At 38.9% G+C, this 15388-nt stretch overlaps 1 long non-coding RNA gene across 1 annotated transcript; it reads left to right on the forward strand.

Moving 5' to 3' along the window:
- Nucleotides 1–10605: 10605 nt before the first annotated feature.
- Nucleotides 10606–14942, forward strand: LOC311275011. The gene is made up of 3 exons (XR_014624808.1): nucleotides 10606–10704; nucleotides 10974–11050; nucleotides 13007–14942. It is a non-coding gene; the product is annotated as an uncharacterized lncRNA (long non-coding RNA).
- Nucleotides 14943–15388: the final 446 nt, after the last annotated feature.

Below are 15388 nucleotides of genomic sequence, written 5' to 3' on the forward strand. Positions count from 1 at the left end.
CTTAATGACAGCTGATATGATCTGCTGCTGCACATGTTTGGCTGTTTGTCATATTAACTGGAGAAGCTGCGGTCTGCATCTGATAAAAATGGGAGCTCACTCTTATTTTCATGTCCGAAACGCTTGCGCTTCAAGCGCCTGGCTGTGGTAAAGGAGAACAACACTGCAACACTCACTGAGATGGACAAAACACAGCTCAGTACAGGACGTATCATTTTCAGGTGTTATTTAAAGGAGATTTTTTTTTCTATTAATATGTCCATGTTTTTGTATTTCAAGTTCAGAAGAATTATTTTTTGATATTCAGGTGATACATGTGATTTTTGTCAGCGTGCTGGGTTGATTACTTGGCTAAATCAAGTATCTGGTCAGGTAATATGTACGTTTTATAAGTACAAGTATAATCTTTTACTCTTGTGATCAAAACACTGATGATCAATTCTCGGGCTGTCCTGTAAATAATTTTCTGATAAATAATAAATAGGCTACAGCAACTTCTGATCAACACATATTAATTAATATCAGGCTTAAATTCACAACTTCTGGTTATTCCTGTCAACATCCGGTTTAAGGACCACCTGTTTCAAGTATTGATATGGATACAGATCATTGAGTTGGTTGAACCGATACAAATAATGTAGTACTCACTAATCCCTACTTGGATATTTAAAATTCAGCCTGCTGTTGATAGGTCACCGAAAGTGTGCATAAATACAGATACAAAGATCATTAATTTGAACAATCCTGACGAAATTATGACTGGCATCAAAATATTCATATAGTGTTTTTAGTGTGCTGTGAACCATAATTCATAATTCCCATTTTAAGCAGAATTTATTTAAATGCATCCTGTGTAGTAAATTGTATTGAATGCTTCCAATATTATTATTGCTACTCATGCTTCAAGTTTGATTCAATATTTGGATCTAATAATCAGCATTTGGAGGAAGTAAGTCCTCCTTCCATTACTATACATCACTAGAGGTTGAACATGACTTCTACCACCAGTAGATGTCACTACTCAACAGGGTTTTCCACAGACAAGATGCAACACAGAGACATAGGCAAATGAGATGAATAATAAAGTCCTCTGTGTGTGTGTTCTTGTTTTCCTATATTTGTGGGGTCTTAAAACTTGGAGCCTTCTCACAGTGTGGGGTCCGACAGCTTCATGGGGACCAAAATGCTGGACCACATGGCATAAATCATTAAAGTTTGGGCCAAAGACTTGAGTTCAGGTTAGGGCAAGAGGTTAGGGATAAGGCTCCAAACAAATGTAAGTCTATGTAATGACTCTACAAGTGATGAAATCATGGATGTATGATATTTGGTTTGTAAGTTAACTTGTAATTTTGAGCATGTGGTTGTAGGTTTAGTATTAAAGTATAGATTTAAACAAATACTTCTTTATCTGTTTATTTCTGTCAGGGGGGCTGTAGTGCTACTGCTTCTCATATGAGAATCTAGTCATGATCTGGAAAGCAAATAAATCAATACAATCACACTCAGAAGTTTTCATGGTGTTTACATAGAGTTGACATTGAAGAAGAAGAATTTTTTAAGTCAAGAAAGTAAAAAAGCATCGAGTTTTGTGTTAAACGCTCAATGAACTACAACATGGGCGCCAACTCTAGATACCAAGATACTAAAAAAGATGAAAATGACGATAAATCTGGTCACATTGACAACTGCAGTTATGTGGACCAGCACTACAATGTTTAAGTTGATTTTGGTGAGCATTCAACGAGATGACTTCACTAACGCGACTGTTGGCTGTGTAGTCTTCCAGAATGCGTATTTTCACAGTCTCATATTTCATTAGTTCTTTAATTTTCATAAATTCTTTAAAAATGCAAATCGACAAACTTCGTATGTGTGGTTCGTGGCACAATTCAAACCAGAACAAAACATTATTTGTTTCTCTCCATTCACGACCACACAAAGTTTTTCAAAATAAGTTTCCACTAAGTAAACCCGAAGGAGCGTGACTTTGGCTCTCTATCTGCCGACTTGAGTGCAAAGCCACCCCTTAGCTGACTGCTATCTGGGGCGTTACATTCAAAGATGTGAGATGTCCCAAAGTTTTATTATACAGTTAACTATCAATATCACTTAGGCTCTAAATATCTGACTCAAATCAATAGAAAAATCTCTGGATCATATTTTATGTCGACAATGTAAATGTTTTCTGGTTCTCCCTCTAATGTCCTCCTGCTGCTCTAACTGAACTCTCTGAGATTTGCAGAGTTTCCAGATGAACAGATGGCTTTACTTGCAAATGTAATCTTGCAACAAGTAAATGTAATGTAAAACATGTAATACGTAATGTAAAACTGTTCTCCAAGTGAAGAAGACCAGTGTCGGGGTCAATCTCTGAGAGAATCTGCGACTAGCTTGATGACAGGGAATCTGGTATCAAGGTGGTTTACAGAGTCTAGCCAATGTTTGCTGAAGGTTACCGTTTGCTTGTTTAGTCCTTAAGCTCACATCCTATTAGCTAATGTAAGGGTTGCCAGGAGGTAAACCTGGCAAGACAATCACCTTGGTACTGTATTCCCTGTGGTCAAACTGGCAGCCGTCAGTCATGGATGCTGCGTCAGGTCCCGCGCGTGTTTCGCCAGCCTTTCCCTCACTTAATAAGCCATGTTCACCCTGAGCTGCCAGTGATCCGGTCAAACATAGCTGGCACTTTTACATGTAATTGCATAGTGGGGGCGAAACTCATGAATGTGCAGCAGCAAATAGCACGTTGCCTTCCGTGTCAGCTTGACCTTAAGTAAAGTATATTTCTCCTCCAATCAGCAGTAAGTAAGAACGTTCTAGTACATTACAGTGGATTTCGGCAAACTCATGGGTTGTTCCAGTAGGCGAGAGTGAAGATACATCCACACTGTCCTTATTTATATCCAAGAAATTTGGGATAAACTGAATAGGTCAGATGCCATGCAGGTGTGTGCTAGCACCACCATGTTACTTTGCCTGGTATTTCATCAGATCCCTGAAGAGTTTCCACATAGTACACAAAACTTTATTGGCTACACAAACTGACGTGAGCAAAGCTAAAGCTGGCCAGAGGCAGCTAACCAACTGTCCTTCTTTAGCTGACTTAAAACTAGAAGCAACTCCTTGTGTACCTTGTGCAGTCACCTTTCACAAGGTCTGAGACTTTCTGAACACGTGAGCAAGGTGGGAACAGCCACATGCATAAAATCTAGGTAGTATTGGAGCGCTCTGTGTTTCAACCGCACACAAAATTTGACTGGTGTACACATTGGGCTCTATCTTATGCTTAGCGCAGGGTGGCGCAGTGTCATTGCTAGTTTAAGGCCGACGCAGTTGTCATTTTCACGCTCAGCGCCCACGTTGTGTAAACAGCATATGTACTTGCGCCCACCTGTGTGCCCCTGAGCATGTTGGTCTTAAAGTGAGGTGTGGTAATGTGCACTGATGAAAGATTGCTATCTGCCATTTAACTAGCAAAATGGTCCATAGCGTGTATTTTCAAAATGTAATTTGTATGGCTGGACTGGGCTGGATTAAAATACCATCTTTAGTGCATATGTTTCTGCATTTACTAACTAACAACTAGGTCAACCTGCTCATTTGCAGCGCTACTCCTCCTCCTCAGTGAAATATCATAATTTTTTCATATGCAGTCAAACAGAGTTGTTGATGGGACAGATGATTGTGAAATGGCGGGGCAGAGGGTCCAGCCACAGAGGATCACATCCCTTTCCCTCAGTGAAGACAAGTGCTACTGTTTAATGTGTCAGGCCCTGGCACACCTGGCCCTGGTTTGATTTATGTTCCGCCAAAAACCTTTCACATTTGTGATTTGTGATTCTTCACAAACCATCATTAAACCCAGTGTTTTTATTTTCAGACAGACATTAAACACAACATTTCATCCAATTAGGGGCGCGTAAAAAAATCGATTCACATTAGAATCGAGATTCTTATCCATAACGATCCAGAGTTGATGTAAAAAATTAACTACTACTACAACTACCATTAAATTAACTGAACTGCAAGGGTAGTGCCGCACCCGGACAATTTACAGCGCGCACACAATATAGTTATCTTGAAGTTCATCTTCAAACTAGGCAGCGTTTGCAAGCATTTCTTTTAGTTAATGACTAGTTAATTACTTTTGATAGAAGAACATTAAGCAGGCCACATGTTTGTGAAGACTTTTAATGTCGTTACAACGTAACATTTACAGAGAGGAAAGGTGGTCAGCAGTAATAAACAAGACCAGCTGAGGACAGCTAAGCTAGCAAACACACACCGCAGCATTCAACATGTTTAACAAACTGGTGGCAACGAGTCACACCCCAAAAAATAATGTTCAAATTTTTGATAATGTGTTACACAATTATATGTCATGTCATGGAAAACTTAACTGTGTAATTAACCAGATTTAACTAGACTGTGAGCAATTGTGTAAGACACCACACAGAAACTAGACTGTGGGTAGTTGTGTAACTAACTAGATGATTCTGAGCTGTGACTGTGTTTTGAATGAAGAAATATTGTATGAGAATACAGGAGTATTCACTGCCGTACTACCAGACTACTGAGCAGCATCTTTCCTGAATTTATCTTTCAAAACTAACCTGAAATAATTAGCATTTTTATGATTTATATGTTAGGCTACAGTATGTAATCTTACATTTGTATAATTTTGTTTTCACATAAATCGCATAAAGGGACTACAACTAACTTTAACTGTACAATACTGATTGTATAATGATCATTAAATGGATCTTGAATCTTGAACGGCCACACAACTATCACATTGTTATAAACACATAATAAAAGACCAACACATTCTGGCCAGTCGCCGTGAGACATGACCAGCTGATCCCAGAGCAGTGTGAAAGAACTGATCTTATTACCGGTGCTGTGTGAATAATAAAACTCCTTAACATTGTGCATTATGCTTTAAAATAGATCAGATGTATTTCCTCAAATGTAGACACAAAGAGCTCACAAGCAGAAGATGGCAAACTACTCAACACGATACGTTGCCACTTTCAGCGCAGACAGGAGTGTAATAGACAAAATAATTGAGTAAGAGCACTTCCTTGGTGCTGAAACACATGGTTATTAAGGTCAGTTTAGCAATCTGCAACAGCCCCAACCGGATTATGTTTATTATTAACATAATGAGGAAACATTTTATTGAAACTACCAGTAAAGTCTTCATATTGAATGTATCTGCAAAATGTTCTACATTGTTTCACCAGCTAACATTTCTCTGTTTGTATTTAGGCGAATCGAGGCACTTGGATATGGTTACTTAGAAATTTCAAGTTTCACACGAAATCTTGGTGACTTTCCATTAATTTCCAAATCAACAAGTGGAATCTTGATACTGTTGCAATGCTGTCTGTCTGCTAGTACCATGACTGGCCTGACCTAGTTAACATGAGTCACCCTCATTATTGCTGATGATGATAGAAATGCCTTTCAGTGCCGTTGTGTCTGTTCAGGTTGATGAGGCACATTGGTGACTACAAGGATGTTGTTTCAATGGAAACACAGAGCTGCCATAATGATAGCTACAAAGAGAATGGTTATTAAGACTATGCATTTTTTGTAATACTTAATTTAATTGTTATTTGGACAGTAAGATCTCAGAAATCTCGTTCGCTGTCATCACACCGGGGATGATCTAATTGGTACATTGGCTGGTTTCTGCATTATAACAGTGCAGTGGTGGATGAAGTTATACTTAATTTTACTTAAACGTACTACAAGGAACTTTTAAGTGGTTATGAAACTCTCAGTTTAATACTGATGTCTCTATATGACCTATATATGCAAAAAAGAACATTTGTGAGAAGATTGGTTATCTCTGTGTAACTACTATAGGTATTCTTAATGCCTGTCATTGGGACATGTTGAACAAGTCCATTTTTTTATTGTTTCGATGCTAAGGATGACTTGAGGGGTCTCACAGCCTGAGCCTGAAGCTGCTTTGTAGTCTGGTGGTACCCATCATCATCTTTGCCAAAAGGGGCCAGCAGAATCCAAAAAGTTCCTTGTAGCTTAAGACATATTCCGTTATAAGTTAAAGCCCTGCATTTATAATTGTACCCAGGTAAATATGCCTACTTATTATCAGCAAAAATGTAAATTTACTTATTATGCAGAATGGTCCTTTACACAACTAATATGCAAGCAGCATGTTTATGTTTCCACATATTTTTGAAGCTTATCTCATTTTGACAGAAACTTGTGTTGTTGCTGAAAGTTGTCAAAAAAGTGTAGAGTGGCGTAAAGCATGAATCTAAAACACATTTCCCTCTTAAATGTTGTGAATTAGAAATATTTTAGTAGCCTACAAGTGCCTGAAAAATGTACTTAAGTACTGTACTTGAGTAATTGTACTTTGAAACAGCGTCAACACTGTGGCTGGTGTATACTGTGCGATTTGGGGCTGTCGCAGCCTTAACATGACCAACATGAAAGAAACATGACGATATCTTTGGCCGTGGCTCCAATAGTCCTACATTGCACTGTGAAGGAGGTAAAAGGACGGCTGTCACAGTCTTGCGACCAAAAATGGCTCCAACATGCCTGATTCAAATGAATGGCTCGTAATCAGACTTCTGCTGAGCTTCATGGCGAGCTGATCACTTGAGTCAGGAGTGTTAGAGCAGGGAAACAACGTGCAGGGCAGTGAGCTCCCAGGAAAAGTGTTGAAAAACTTTGGTCTACATAAATCAAACTTGATGTCCTACCCAAATGTATTAGATCCATCCATTTTCTTTAGCTAACATACTCTACTGGAGTGATCACCATGTCTAAAAATAGCAGGTCATTTATGAAAACAAGAAAGAGGAAGTGGTTTGACCTTAAACTATCACAGGGGACTTTTTTTAGTCTGCCTCCACAATCTTGGTTAAATTCCAAAATCATCAAAGTTTCTTCTTTGGTAAGAGTTATTACAGGGTATCATTTTTAAAATGTAACTATTCACAACAGTTTGGAATGACTGTGTTAGTTCTCCGACTTATAAGAGGGTTAACTTGCCTAAACTGACCAGGTAACTCACAAACTTCCTGGACATGACCATATCTGACAAAAGACTGTGGTTGGATGATGGTATCATACCAGACATAGGATTTCCCCTGAATGGCTGTGGATAAAGTGCAACTACAGTGGTTAAAGCTGTTTCCAGAGTTATTTCCCACTCTGACTCAGAACAGATTTACTGGATTTGTAAGATGGGATACGTGACTGACATGTTTACAGTAGGAAGTGCGTTTATGTCTGAGGCTGTTGGAGATGAGTGTGTGTGTGTGTTGTGATGATGGTGGATATACTTCCATGTGTGTGTTTTACTGGCAATTTAGGCAGTTAGTAGTTATTATGGTTGAAAATGTATTGGTGCCCTGTACTTTATTACTGCTGTCACACCATATCAGGCTTTTGTCATGACATCTGATCATATGCATATCATGTGCTATGAAATATTAAGATGACGTAATGTATCGGCACCATAATGCATATAAGGCGCATACACTTTTCTGTATGGATGTCAGATTAACATCAGAAAGACATTGGACTAGTTGGGAATGAAAATTGGGCTGACGTCAAAGCCTACGTTGGCTTAACATTCACCTCCAATGTAAGAAAGATGTTAAGTTTCTGTTACTTAACACTATGACGTAAAACCTACCAAGGTGCTTTGAGCTAAATGCTAATGTCAGCATATTAAAATGCTTACAGTGGCAATGCTAACCTGCTGATGTTATTGAGTCATTCCAACAGTATATCTGATCAACAGTTGTTGAGATGTTTCAGTCACAACTTGAAATTTCATGGTGGCATTACAGGAAAAATTTAGAGGAACACCAAAGTTGTCAAATTAGGAATCATGCTCTGGGGATCGTGAATGTCTGAAGAATTGTTTTTGTGCCAACCCATGTGGTAGATGAAGATATTAAAAATTTTGACCTGCAATTGATGAAAACTCAGTCATTGCAATTCATCCTCTGGAGACCATGAATGTCCATACAAAATGTTATGGCAATACATCCACTGGTTTTTAAGATATTTCAATGCACCAAGGTGGTTGACCGACTGACTGACAGACCGACATTGCCATCCCTAGAGCTATGCCACTAATGGGAGTAAGAAAATGCTTAGATCATAATTTCCCAGAACGCAAAGACTTTCTGTTGAATAACTAATTTATTAAGTGATTTAATGTTTCATCTCAGTCTTCATAATTTATCAGTGGGCATCTATATGAGCGATGTTTAATTCTGTCTGTGGCTGCTACACCAAAGGTTGTCTCACGCCCGAGCTCTGTTTTAATGGGCTTGATTAAAACAGACACGACAAGCACAATGCCCTCACTGGCTTCCCACCAGCAAACACAGCTGTTAGTCTTTTTTGGAATACATGATCAAGTCTTACTGACACCAGAAAACAAACATAGTTTCTCCGTGGGAAAAAGGTCCACAGCCACCATTTTTAAACATGTAGCTGGTCTTAACAAAGAGCACAGAGGGAAACACTGTGAAAAAGAAAAGTTAAAAGCAGTACTCACGACACTGGCTCAGAGGAAATTACAAGAAGATGTTTACCTTCCACTGCATGTGTTTTTCAAAAGCATATAGTGGATAGCGGGATAGTGGGTTTGAAAAAGCTATAAAAACCACATCTATGTTTGTTCATGTGTCTCCATGTTCTGATTGACGTGGTTCTGGTTGTACATGCGGTTCCGTGTGAGGTCTCACATTTACAGAATTGTTTATTGTGTTGATCTGTGTCCTTTGACTTGTAATTTGAAACCTTTTATGATTCATTTTGTTTATGATTCATCCTGAGGTGTTTATGTAATTTCCCCAGGGGAAAGAGCAGGGAAGAGAGGAGGGGTTTCATTGTGATGAAGTAACACAGTGGTATCCAACACACACACACACACACACACACACACAGGTCTGATCAAAGTGTTGCTCCACTCTGATTTCACTGTAACATTCCACCGTCTGTTCAACACTCCCAGGCAGGTCTGTATGTTGGATCATGTCTCTTTTGCCTCATTTAGACTTCCGACTCCATCTGACATTTTTCAGTCTCCTTCAGCCTTTAACATAGAGCATCATCAAGAAGTGTGAACTCTATCGCCAGGCAAGAACACTGATATCAGACAGTTCTGCAAAACCTCTGGTAACATCCAATCCAAACATGTTAAAATTCTTTCTTTTTATAGTACAGTATGTGCATATGTTATTGTTTGGGAAAGATTGTTCTCTGTCTGACTGTTATTGTTACCCACTTTTCCTACATCCATAGCCTTACTTTCACTTTGACATGCTATAACAAACCCATAGCCAAACACTGCTCAAACTCATAGAACTTAATTGTAAATTCTGGTGAGGATCCCAGAGTTTACATCAAATATGTCAGGATTATTTAGAGAACTGTGTATTCAATATTGAAGGAGACGTCTAGAATATTTATGTTCAGTGAAATTGTGCAGCCATTAGAGGTCCAGTATGTGCGATTTAAAGGGGCTTTATGTTAGAATTTAAGTTAAAAATATACAAACACACCTGCTGAATGCCTAACGTTATCAACAGAATGTGAATAAATAGCTGTTTTGGCTATATGAGGTTTGTGTATTGTGTAAGCATGCAGTTAGCATGCTGACCAGGCCCTCGGCCCGTCACAGTCCAAAGCGTCTGTGCTAGCCTCGTAAACACTACCACTCCCCTGCTTCCTGAGCTACTAGCCCAAACCACTATTTGCATGGCTAACTTAGCTAACAAGCAAAGTGGAGCTACAGTTAATAGCAGATAGCGGTTATTCTAGAGATATGCTGCCCCCTATTTGTGTGAAATATGAATTCAACAGGTTGCTAATTCCTACGTACTGTATCCAATCAGTAACCAGCATTGCTGACAACATTAAATTACAGAGTATTTTTTGGTTTAGAGACAGAAATATGTCATGTCCTTTCCAATGGACGCAGGGTCTGAAGGGGTTAAAGGGATTTATTGGCAGAAATGAAATATCATATTCATCATTGTGTTTTCATTGGTTTATAATCACCTGAAAGTAAGAATCATTGTGTTTATGTAACCTTAGATTGAGCCTTTTTAAATTATAACTGGATTTATGGGGATGGCACACTTGTGATGACATCTACATACAGCATAAACTAATGAGCCGAACAAACACCTCTTTGACATGCTGAGGTACACAAAGGTAGTATTTGATGCAGGAATATTCATTGGATTGCACTTCATTTGTTCCTGTTTTTTTTTGTCAACCACATGTACACCAAAAGAAGTTATAAAAACAATAAGCGTGTTGCCGAATAGTAAAATATCTGTACATTTGCCAAAAAAAACAAACAAAAAAAAACAAAAAAACATTGCCGCTGATTCAGCACGTGGGTGATCTGAAGTGCGGTAAACTTCCGCTCCTGCCACTCCCCTCCACTCTAGCCCCAGGCATCCAAATGTTGCCCAATCTTCCCCTGATATCCTGCCCATCAAAGCCCTGCCCAGCCCAGCCTCTCTGTCCAGGCAGCATATATGAGCAGCCACCCTGCATGGAGGTCAGATGCCTTTCTGAAACAGAGAGTCATCACAGCTGCACAGAATCCCATTCAATTTACACAGGATTTAAGAGAAGTTAGAGAGAACTCGAGAACATATCTGGTGCTACAGAAAACTGGTAAGTTTCCCAAATGTATTTCATATTATTTCAATTATGTTTCTGTTTCACCTCATGTCTTAAGATGTTTTAGGGTTTTTTTGAGAAACCTCTGAAAAAATTTTGTAAATAAAAGTTTTGTCTTTTTATCTCTTTATTTCAATTACATTAACTGTTTAATTGTAGTTCTCGAGTGTCATTCCAATCATTCTGCCCAGCCTCTGACAGTGTCTTGTGTTTGGGTGTGTGTGTGTGACTGTGTTTTTGTTTGTGGCTTCCCTCCTTCGCAGACTAGAACCAATCACAGATGGAGCTTCTGACATCCGCCCTCGTCATTGTCCTCCTTACAGCAGCCTCTGCTAAGCCGGTAAGCTAACCACAAAGCTGCAAATGAATCTTCCCTCATCCTCCTCCGTCACTGCTCTCGCTATCTCAATGACTGTGACACAGTTTTCCTACTGATGTGTTTTGTTGCAATCACTCACACAGCTGAAGTGTTCAACCCCGTGCTACAGTTAAACTGTAATCTTTACTTAAGTGTCTCATTAAAACTGTGTTTTTATCCAGTTACTGGGTGACCTCTACACATTGCTAAATTCGGAGCATCAGAGTTTGTTTCGCACACATTCATGTCACATTCACTATCATGGGATGTAATGTTGTGACCCTATAGGAGGATTCAATGTACTTACGACTATTTGGTTTTGCTACTTAATATATACATATTCCATTAAATTATGTTTATTGTAACTGGATTTGCTTGCAAAAATGGTAAAATGTAAATCGGTTTTGCCAAACCTCTAATTCCCTGCATACTGTACATTTACAAATAACACAAAGTTCAACCGACAGAGCTCATCCATTTTGCAATTTTCAAACATGAAATTAAACTTAAATACTTACTTATCAGTATATGCAGTGTTTGTTTTGACTTGTGTAGCTTTTTGACTAAATAACTATCATAAGTCTATAAGGCGTGTAATTGCCAAAGAGAAGACAGTGCCATTTACTGTTCTTTTATGATAGCACCCCCTTCATTAATATTCAATTAGTGCAGTATCTGTGGGGGTGGAGACAATGGTGTCAATTCCAATGACCACATACTGTAGTTTGGTCACAAGTTGTGCCAACAATGTTAACCGTTGCATGTGTTTCATGTTGCACGTCCTGCATTAATCCAATGAGCCTGTATATTTGTTACTCAGTGATGTGTTGAAATCACGGGATAATGTAGAGTGCTGAGAAGGGCTGTCACAACCCGGAAATTTGAGTTTATTTAACTATTACTCATCATACAATTAATTGCCTTTAACCATTAATTTGTCTTATTCTAGTCACATAAAAGCTGAGTTATATATAATGGCCAGGGTGGAGTCCCCACAAACAAATAAAGGCCTGTCAATAATACAGACCAGGAGAACGAAACAAGAGTGGATGTATATTTCTATCACTTTAAAGGAATTATGTGTAAGAATTGGCCACCTGTCAAATTCACACTCCAAAAAGGACAAGACAGCATATCAACAGAAAGGCCAGCTAAGTAACTGTAGCTGCTGTGAGTTAGTTAGCTCAGTTAGCTGTGCAGCTAGCAACCCTTTAAGCTGACTCTGCCCAGACAGAGGAGCTCTCTACTACATAATACATTTGACATAACGTCAACACTTTTGAATTATGTTCACTATTTTAGTTCATTTTGAATGTTTGAAAACAAATATTCTCTCATATAGCGCCTTTAATTTAATAAATGTAACAATATATAATCATGCTATTTTCAACACTTCATTGTTTGGGATTACTCATCTCAAGTGTTACTGTCTGACTGCAGTCACTGCGGTTGTATGTGTGTTAATGCCTCAGCCAAACTGTAGTTTAGAGTAAATTACAAGTGCCGCAAGATGATAATAGTCACATTCAAAGCGCACTGTGTGAACCATGCCAGTCACCGAGTGTTTCTGTTGGGTGAAACACTGAGGGGCCTTTAATTTGAACTGAATACAAGACATGTTGAGCTAGTATAACAGCATAATGCAGAAACACGCATTTAACAGGAAACAGGCTTCATTCTGACAGGATATATTTATATATATATATTACATATCAAAGAGAGGGAATTAGAAATGTAGGACATTTTGACTGACAAAAACACAGGACATGCTGATGACACAGCTGGTGCAGATGCTAAGTGTTGTGAAGGGACAGATGTCTTCTGTCTGAGGGCACATCGGTGGTAACCAGCACTGTGTGTAATCACTGAAAAGGGGTCAATAAATAATCTGACTGTATCTGAGTGTAACCTCTCTCTCACTTGAAATTCCCTTCATAGATTGGTTGGCGCTCGCATCATGATGCCGACATAGCTGACAATTTCTGGAAGCAGGGATGGCTGGACAGGAATAGCTGGTGGTCTTGGTGGTGTAGTGACTCTTCCGGCTACGAAGACTCTTCAGAGACGGGGAGAGGGTCGGATCAGTCACTGGAGTCATGGGAATCTAGTGAATCTTCGGAAAGTCAATCTTCAGAAAGTCAATCTTCAGAGGAGTCTTCTGAGGAAGTTCTGACCACTGTTCGGACCACACCAGCTGTGAGAACCACTGCAATGACAGCCACCACTAGAGGAGACGGGGGTGTGATCTCCACTGATCCAACCACAATGTCCAACACAACACCAAATGCGATGGTCACGCCCCCACCAGGAGCAATGACCACACCTGGTGATACGGGAAATGTAACTGCGTGTGTTACCCACTTGATTCCTACTGCAGCTCCCATCACAGAAAACAGAGGAGACAACTAAGTGAACAGCTAACCTCTTGCTTATTAATAAAACGTGTCATTATGAGGAAATTGTGAGTCAAGTTGTGAGAACTAACCCTCAGTTATCTGATTCAAGTGGCAGGTTTCTCAGCGTCAGCAGCAGAGGTTGCCACATACATGTCGCCCATCTGCCACTGCTAGACTCTTTCCAAAGAGCCCTATTTCCAAATGAAACTGTTCTGTTAACTCCAGTAATTGACAAAGATGGCAACAGCAAGTCCTTGGCTCCACAGATTTAGCTTCAACCCGACCAATGGAGCAGCTCCAACACACCCCAACCCAGAACATGTCTCTACAATTCAAATGAAAATCTTGTTTTGGTGACATCCAACCAAACCTGACCTAAAGGAGGACATGAACATGTGTTGAAATGATGTTCATGAACTTCTAGAAAGAACAGGTTTAATTTTCAGGCCTTTTGTTGTTCTACAGCAAGGACAAAACGTATCGCGTTACCTTTCAAAGTCAGCTCTTAATTTCTAATTTCACATTTCTCATATTAACACTAATGTAAAGAATCGAATTAGGGACATTCAAAGTGGTAAACCCTTGTTAAAAACACTCTCACAGCTGATTCACAGGTTCTCAGTTTTAACATGCCACTACTGATTTTTTGGAAGTTGGATTTTCACCAATCACTATGTCTTATGATAAACAGTGCCTCACAAAAATAGTTTTAGATGGTTTTAAATGTGCCTTCAGCTGTATTATTGACATTACATTGATTGTTTTGTTGTTGTTATTGTGTGAAATGACAGGAAGACCTGCAGTGTTTTAGCCACGAAAGACCAGACCACTTAGAGATGTGGACAAAACAACTGAATGTTGTGGCTCTGTTGTTTTTTTACATTTAAGTTGGTCAGGAAAGTACAGGCAGGTTACTATGGTGGATTCCAGTGTGCCAAAAATAGTCAGTGTTTCTACATAAGATAAGCTCCTGCAACACTGTTTAATGTATTTATTGTTATTTTTGTTTTATTTTAGCATTTCATAGGAATTGTAAGTGTTGTACCTGTTGCACAAGCTTGTTAAAACAAGTGCATAGTAGATGATAATCATAACAAATATAATGGACTGAAATTATCCACCAAAAACAAAAACTAACCATCTGCAGGAAGCATGTAGAGTATGTATCCCACAGCAGTGTGTTTACAGACTGTGGCGGGTGTGTCCTGTTTGTCTTGTTAGCTCTTGTCTGTTGTCTGCACACACTGAATGAGACTGAGTTATTGCCACAGTGGGTTGCTTTAATTACAGGTTGTAAATTAATCTTTTCCCAAATTAAATATGGCTCACAGGCTGAAGACAGTACCTTCGTGTTGTCTGCTTGCTTCTGTTTAAACGTGTGATATTCTTAATTTTGTCAAACTGGATCTGATGTTCATGATTGAATGTGTTGTATGTGACAGTATTCACTTGTTCCTTGAATGAAAAATAAAGCATCGAAATTCATTGAAACTGTCATATTTGTAAATTCATTACTGTGAGTGAGTTATTTATGAGGTTAAAGCGTCCTCAAACTTTTTACCTCATGACCATGTTCATAAAGTTTGGCAACCCCCAGTTTGAGTAAGGTGAATATGAGTTTAACATTGTTTTGTAGCCTTTTTCTAAAAGCAAAAAGGGAGCTGGGGACAATATAAATTAAACTCATTTTTAATAAATTTAATAGATTTATAATATATTTCTTTTTTTTTTTTTAAATCTCCCATGATGAAGTGACCCAACGTGGGGTCTCAACACAGGGGTTTAGAAACTGAGGAAGAGAATTTTTTTTTATTCACACAAAGAGGTTTCTACTGTACAGATGTGTATATAAGATTTGAAGATTTATGAGGTAATTTGACTGTCCTCTTGTGGTGTCTAGCCATGCATGTCATTTTTGGTTTTA

This window comes from Pagrus pagrus, assembly GCF_965226575.1.
Source record: "Pagrus pagrus genome assembly, chromosome: 19".
NCBI classification, from domain to species: domain Eukaryota; kingdom Metazoa; phylum Chordata; class Actinopteri; order Spariformes; family Sparidae; genus Pagrus; species Pagrus pagrus.